Here is an 8,567-nt window from a genome sequence, read left to right on the forward strand (position 1 = left end):
ATAAAAATATTGCTTCTAAAACAACAACATAATTTTGCAAGAGTAGTTTCAGCTGAAGGAGAATGTAGTTGACAGTTTTTTTTTTTTTAAAGAGACAAATGGTTTATTTGGTAAGGAGTAAAAAGAAATTCTTAATTCCTTTCCTCGCTTCTGCTGGCTGAACTGAATTGTGGTCACATGGATGACTGCACATAAGAATTCCTTCACAGACTTGATCTTTTTGCAAAAAGGCAGATGCCTGAGTTACATGAGTTGGAATTATTTTCTAGACACAAGTGCCAACTGTTGTGTTTTCCACCATATCAGAACTTGCCACAGTCTCCTTTTGTTTTCTGGCTTTGTGGCAGGAAACGAGGAGCATATCCTTGATGTTGTTGGAGTCTGTGAGGAACACGGTGATGCAGTCGATGCGCGTGCCCCAGCTGCCTGTGGGGGGCAGTCCATACTCCAGGGCTGTGCAGAAGTTCTCATCAATGAACATGGCCTCTTTGTCACCAGCATCTTTGGCCTTGGCCTGTCCTTCAAACAACCGCCGCTGCCAAATAGGATAGTCCAGCTCATTGTAAGCATTGCATACTTCCTTCATGACTAAGAGCTCAAAGCGCTCAGTCAGGCCGTCTTTAAAGTGATGCCATTAAGCTAATGGGCTCTTAATCTGTGGGGGATCACAGATGAACATAGGATTTATGCACGTCATTTCCTGGAACTCCCTGATAAGCTTATCAAGAAGCCTGGCTGCAGTCCAAGGTGGAGGGCATTCAACAGCTTTTGTTATACCGATATCATCAAGAATTTTGCGAGTATCTTCCGTTTTGAAGAGGTTGGTTTCAGGCATCTTCACCCCTAGGGCTTTCTCCAGCTCTTCCACCATGCTGATTCTCCAGAAGGTTGGGGTGAAGTCAGTCTCTTAGGTTTGGCCTTCAGGACCGTCTGGGGCATAGGTGATCTTGTAGCTGCCTGTGATGCTCCTCACCATTCCTGAAACCAACTTCTCCATGATTTCCATGAGATTGTGATAGTCTGCGTAAGCCATGTAGAACTCACAGGTGGTGAACTCAGGATTGTGAGTCAAATCAGTGCCTTCATTCAGGAACTGGCATCAGTTTCATAAACCCAGGCAATGGCTCCAACAACCAGTGTCTCATGGTAGAGCTCTGGATCAATCCTCACGTACAAGTTCATGTCCAGTTTATTGTGGTAAGTGATGAAAGGCTTGGCCACCGCTCCTCCTGGGATGCTGTTCATAATGGCAGTTTCAATCTCCAGGAATACCAGCTCATCCAAGAAACTTCTTATGCACATGATAATCTTAGAGTGGATGATAAACTTTTGACTCAAGAAGTCATTCAGCATCAGGTCCAAGTATCTGTTGATACCATGTTTCCTTTTCTTTGAGGCCAAGGTACAGGTGAGGTAACATGTGCAGGCAGGGGGACAACAATGTGATCTCATGGGGGATGATGCTTAGCTCACCCTTCTTGATTTTCCCAGGATTCCCCTGAACTCTAATAGTCTCCCTGATGCAGTTTGTTGCTGATATGAATAAATTCATTTGATTTATAATTTTTGGAATTGGCCATGACTTGCAACTTGACTCCCTCTCCTCTGAGGTTGTAGAAGATGAGCTTCCCCCCAGAAGCTCTTTCAGCATCGATTCTACCTGCCACCTTCAAGGTGGTGTCAGTCAGGTGATCCCCAGGCTGCAAGTGACTGTATTCCTCGATGAAATGGGTGAACAAGATGTCTACATAGAACTTGTGTGGGTATGGATCCTTGCCACTGACTTTTGGCTGGTGCACTGCTTGACTGTGAATCTTGTAGTATTGATTTGGGTCCAGGCTCTTTCTCAGCACCCACACCATTGTCAGTAGTGTGATTGATGGCAGCTGCAGCAGCTTGGCTTAGCTGTTTCTCACTGAGCTTTTTCTGCTTGGCCTCCTTCTTTGCCACTTTCTTCTTGACTTTCAGGTGTCTTTTAAGTTCATTTTTGCTCAGTTTCTGCTTTCTGTCCACTTTCACCTGAGCCCCCTGCACCATTTCCATCTTGCCAATAACCCGATAAGAAAGTTGATAAATTTTCATATACAAAGGAATCAAGCAAAAGAGAATGGATGAGAAATGACTAAGATATAATTTTATGCAAGGTTATAATCAAAAGTAAGTGTTTCAATGTTTTGTTTTGTTTTCACTTATTGCTGTGAAAAAATACCTGACATTCACAATTAAGGAAAGAAAGACTTTTATGGCTCACAGTTAGTGAAGGTTTCAGTGCCTACTCACTGGCTACCAGGCAGAGTGGCACATGGCAGAGGGCAGTAGTTCATGGTGGCAGAACACAGAGAAGAGCCAAGGGAGGAGCAGCTGCTGTGGCAGCTAGCCGAGGTGGAGCACAAACCTCTCTCCCCTCCTTACACTGTATGCAGATTACCCACCCAAGGGTGGGTGTAGCACTCACGCCCATAATCTTGGCATTGGATCATGAGCTAGTCACAAACTCTAGAAGCCCACCACCCCATCGCTGCATGAGGCTTTTGGGGACAACTAGACATAAACCATAACACTAGACAAAATCATGATAAACTTCCCAGATCAAGAAGTAAACAACAGTGAGGCTTAAAAAAAATGAATGCCATTGCTGATCATTAAACAAGAACAGTCTTGTTGTTCTGATTATCCCAGATATCTGGATTTGTCTCTGAACAAACCATGTACATGTCTTACCGAATGCTTCATTTTCTAATCACTGTTTTTTTAGATTTAACTAATAAACTTGCTAGTAAGATGAAACTTCCTCTATTTAAACTACTGGCCTTTACCAAATCTATGACATCTAAGCATGAAATGCCTTACTTTTTGATGATTGAACGAAGATGGTTAACATATATTAACTAAATATCAAAGTAAGAAGTAAGTAATTATTTTTGGAATGTAAAGACTATTTGTTTTTCACAAATAGATTCCTACTCTGTCCCCTAAAACTGTAGAGGGAATCTTAGTAACCCATGTTCCACTGCTCTCGAAACTAGAATTGAATTAAAAGAAGGATGTGGCAGAGTGTAGGTTGTAATGGTTTATGTCTAGATGTCCCCCCAAAACATCACACAGTCTGTGATTAACTAATGATCCACTGGGGTTATGGAGGTGAGTACTACACCCAGCCTGGGGTGGACAGCCTGAATGTAACTTAAGGAGACAGACTTGCTCTCTGCTACTGTTGGTGCCGCTGCTCCTGTGCTTTGGCTCTTGCTCTTTGCCACCACCATTAATGGCGGCTCTGTGCCACGTGCCAGTCTGCCTTGGAGTCAGCTGTGTATGGACTGAAAACTTCACTGACTGTGAGCTAAACAAATCTTTCTTTCCTTCATTTTGGGTGTCAGGTATTTTGTCCCAGGGATGAGAAGAGTAACCAAGACATAGGTCAAATCCAAACTTTAGATTTCTTAACTATAGCACAATAGTGAAGTTTTTTTCTACAACTTGGATGAACTTAAGAAATATTTATCTTTCTTTTAAAATTTTTTTAGAGAGTACAAAATGGTAAAAAAGAAACCCATTAGAAACAATACAAAATTTCACTTAACAATGTAATAGGCATTTAACAATGGTTGTTGTATTGTATGTTATCCTCAAATTAGCTGTTTAGGTTTTCATATATAAACCTCTAAAATTGATAAAAATTTATAAAAATTGAAAAGAAGAAGAAATGTTTAAGCATTACCTGCTCTTTTCAATAGACCAACAGAAATTAATAGTATAATGATCCAAACTATCCGGCTTGCATACACGAATATATCTTTTCCCTTTCTTTTGTCACTTTCCTCATCCCAGTATTTTCTTTCTGTTGAACAGATACTTTCCCTTTCACATTATCTATCTATTGTACTTTTCAGATTTTATTTACTCTTTCAGGTTCTCACACTAGCAAGATAAATACAAATGTCAAATAAGTATATGAAAAATCAATATTATTGGCCTTTCAAACAGATGCAAACTAAAATGATGCTGAGATACCATCTTATGCCATAAAGAATGGTTACTAAGATGTCAATCAACAACAAATCCTGTAGGGCATGTGAAGAAAAAGGAACCCTTCTCAGCCACCTGTAGGAGTGCAGACTGGTACAACCACTATGGAAATCAGTATGGAGATTTCTCAAAAAGCTAGGATTGGAGGTCCCATTCAAGTCAGCTATTCCCCTCCTTAGTAATTTTCTAAAAGAACTCAAAACATCAGACCACAGTGATACATGCATACCCATACTTATAGCAGCACAATCTGTCATAGTTAAATCTTGGAATCAACTCAAATGTCCACCAAAATAAAATAGATGAAAAAGATATATTTTTACACAGTTACATATTACTCAGATATTAAAAAGATAAATTTGAGGGTTTTATAGGTAAATGGATGCAACTAGAGGCTGTATTGATAAGTGAAATAAACCAGACCTGATTATTTATCTTTCTTAAGTTGGTGTTTACCTGTAATTTTAGCCAGATTTGACAATGTGATTTGTAAGCTGCAACCCCGAGCAAAATGGATTTAAAATACTTTTACATTTTTATTGAGAGAAATATTTCTTGAAGACATTTCCTATTTCTAAAACACTGATAAAATATAATCAAAAATCAAATGAGCATTAAAAGTAGAGATTTATACTCAAGTTCCATCATTTTATTTATTTATTTAATTGAAGTACCAGGGGTCAGACTTGAGACCTTGCACTTGCCAGGAAGGCATTTATGCTGCTGAGTTATCTCCCAGGTCCTAGTTTCATCTTTTTAAATACAAATAGTTTTATAGTAATTGCTATCCATGAATTGAATATTATATAAAGTAATGTTTAAAAATACAATCAGTTTGTGTTTACTATTTGAATACCATCCTGCACTTGCAAACACTAAATTAAAACATTAAACCATTATCCTTCCTGATGGAAAACAATTTGGAAGAAAGTGCTTTTAAAAAGCTTGGACATGAACCCAAACTACAAATAAACCACATAAATAATAAACACAGTAAAACCAAATACTTCCTTCCATATATATTCTTGACCAAAAGAAAAAAGTTAAAAACTATGAATGAGAAACCTACCATGTGACAGATCAAGTGATAGAGTTTCTTAGTTAATTTAAACTGAAGCAGATCATTTTTTACTAGAGTTGACAAAAAAAGTGGAGCTTAATAGAGAGCTTTATACTGAACTTGAAATAGTATTTTGTATTTTAGAGATCAAAAAAAATGGGCAGTATAGACAACAAGTTTCAGAGCAAAAATATATATTTACTAATGTGAAAAAAACAGATTCAACCTCTCAGGCTTAATCATTCATTACTTTGATAACTTTGATACTGTCAGAAAAATAATATTCATATTAGAATATGTCTTTCAGTGGCTAAAATAAATTAACGATTGTTTGGATCCTCACCCTGACTAACTATATATGTTGATACCTGTGAACTAAGAAACTGCACTGAATAGCAATGTGTGGTACTAGGATCATGCTTGGAATGCCTACCATTCTGGTCTTCTACATACGTACTGCTTGTGATGTCACACCAATTACTTCCATACTGTCTCTCAAGTAAATGTCTGTTTAAAAAAAGGTAATAAATGAAAACAAGAGACAAGCAAAAAATATCACAGGACTGTCCTGCTACAATGCTATATATGGTCAGATTTCTTAATTTCTGTGTAAAAATATGTAGTTGTTAATTCCTTTTTTAAAAATATATTTATTAAAAATTTTTTCTTCATGTCTGTAGGAACTTAAAGTTTAACATATCAATACTTGATGGAAAATACCTGTTCCATGTTATGCCTAAGATGTTTGATATTCAGACAGATAGTGAGGTTAAACTCAACTGCCTATGTTGTAGGATAATAATAATAAACTTCTGTTCTGGAGGGTTAACAACCTAAGGTTGCAGACCAAAAATTAGAGTAAAGGAAGAGCTTCAGAGACAGCCAAAATTTTGGCCCTAGCCTTTCAAGGTCAGTGAATACTCAGAACATAGGAGAACCTGTATTGTAACGTCATGTAACTTCAGTTGTGTCCCAAATTATCTAATCAAGGAGATTACGGGGCCACAGAGGAAAGTGATTGACAATGTAGAGTGTGTCTAAGGAGAGTCCCATGGAGAGAAAACATTCTTTCAGGCTTTCACAGAGAGCAAATTGGTGAAACAATGGCCGTGACTCATCCACATGGCTGACACTGACGATGGATCTAAAAACTGCCGTACAGGGTTTCTGGATAAATCCTGAAGGGATTTGACTAACCTTGTCAGATACAAAAGTTACATCTCTTTTTATATAGGTCTTGCTTTATCTTGGTCTTAACCATACAGCAGAAAAGTATAAAAATGAGGTATAAAAAGTAAAGCCATATTAATATGCTGAGCTGTAAAAGATTCAAGTCAACAACTTCTGAAATTGCCAGTCCTATGGAAAGCCCACTACTCTTACGGACTACTGGACTATATTGGAAGATTTTGCTGAATTTATGCACCTACAATATTTAAATGACAATGGGATACCTTTCTCTGATAAAACTAAACAAAGAAAGAGGATACAAGTGAAGGACCATTTTGTATCTGTATATTCAAAATAGTCAGGATAGATGAACAGCTACTTTCTCTTAATTTAATGAATAGAAAGATTTCTTCTAATAGTGTTTGTGGACAGGATATCATGTCACATCTTGTACTATGAACAGCCACTGTGAAGGCAATAATAAGCAACGTATTAATTATTGAAACTGTCCTAATTTGTTTTGAAACTGTCTCATTGCTATTTGTTTCTCAATAAAACTATTAAAAATATGTATTAAGTTGTAATATGACACCATATACTATAATTTGATCATTAATTTTTAAAATTTATATTTTTATCAATTTTATTGAGAAGCAAATAGCAATGAGACAGTTTCAAAACAGGTTAGTAGGACAGTTTCAATTATTAACACATTGCATATTCTTGTCTTCATAGTGGTTATTCATAGTACAAATGCAGACATGGTATCCTGTCTAAATACTATTAGTTCAAATCTTTGTTCCCATTGAATTAAGAGAAAGTAGCTGTATATCTATCCTGTTTTGTATACACAGATATATATATATATATATATATATATATATATATATATATTTCACTACCAAATGGCTTTTCTTTTATATCCCCCTTTTTGTTTAGTTTTGTCAGCAATGGGTTTCCCATTGTCATTTATATATTGTAGGTGTGTAAATTCAGCAAAATATTCCAATATAGTGCAGTAGTCCATAATAGTAGTTGCTTACCTATGATCATTAATTTGTTTTGTTTGGTAAACATTTTATCATTAGACAGCATTAAATTATGGGGTAGAGGGTAGTGTTTTCTAGAAGAGAAAAAACACATGAAAACAAGCCAAATATCAGTTCTTGCAATGCTTAGGCTGTCATGGGTAAACTACAGACTTAATGGAAGCCAGAAAACATCAGCATGGGTAGGAATAAACATACACTAAATAACACTAAATAAAACAACATGAATGACATCCAAAATAGAGCACTTATTTTAGAGCATGGAAGGCATGAGCACAGGGAGGGAAAAAGGGTCAAGCAATATTGAGAACATCAAAAATTTTAAAACACTTTAGTCATATTTCTTTTTTAATTGATTTTGTTGAGAAACAAATAGCAATGAGACAGTTTCAATACAGGTTAGTGGGACAGTTTCAATTATTAATACATTGCATATTCTTGTCTTCATAGTAATTATTCACAGTACAAGATGCAGACATGACATCCTGTCCAAACACCATTAGTACAAGTCTTTCTTCTCATTGAATTAAGAGAAAGTAGCTGTATATCTAACCTAACTATTTTGTATATACAGATACATGATGATTCTTCACTTATATCCCCTTTTTGTGTTTAGTTTTGTCAGAGATAGTTATTTATTTTTTATTTTTTTAATATAAAATCTCTGTATATGAAAAATATTTTTACTAATGAAAAAATTGTGCTTAATTTTTTTTGGTAGGATAGTTTCAATAATTAACACATTGCATACACTTTTCCTAGTAGTTAATTGCTGTACAAGATGCAGACATGATATCCTATTTACAAACACTATTACAACAAATCCCTCTATTCATTAAAAGAACATAACTATATATCTATCCTAACCTTTTTGAATACACAGATACAAAATGGACATTCTTCTGAATCCCCTTTGACATGCCAGTTGCTGCTGTGCTGTCTCTTGGGTAGATGATTGTTCAAAAAGAAGGGGGTGGTGAATGAAGGCAGGACAGAGGAAAAGGAACGTTGTGGGTCTGTCCTGTTTCAAGGTTGTATATGGGTAGATTTTTGGACATATGTGTAAACATAAGAATTATATAATTCTTTATGCCTATTTTTAAAATATATTCTAATTTTTGAATGCTTTTTCATCATATTCTGTAGGGACTTAAAGCTCAACATATCAATACTTGATGAAAAATACCTGTTCCATGTTATGCCTAAGATTTTTGATGTTAAGCTTAACAGCCTAGGTTGTATGTTAATAACAATAAACTTCT

General features: G+C 36.0%; 1 pseudogene; it reads right to left on the bottom strand.

Moving 5' to 3' along the window:
• Window positions 1-265: 265 nt before the first annotated feature.
• Window positions 266-2,043, bottom strand: LOC101589359 (annotated as a pseudogene).
• Window positions 2,044-8,567: the final 6,524 nt, after the last annotated feature.

The sequence above is a fragment of the Octodon degus genome, unplaced genomic scaffold (assembly GCF_000260255.1).
Source record: "Octodon degus isolate 3935 unplaced genomic scaffold, OctDeg1.0 scaffold00022, whole genome shotgun sequence".
Classification (NCBI taxonomy): domain Eukaryota; kingdom Metazoa; phylum Chordata; class Mammalia; order Rodentia; family Octodontidae; genus Octodon; species Octodon degus.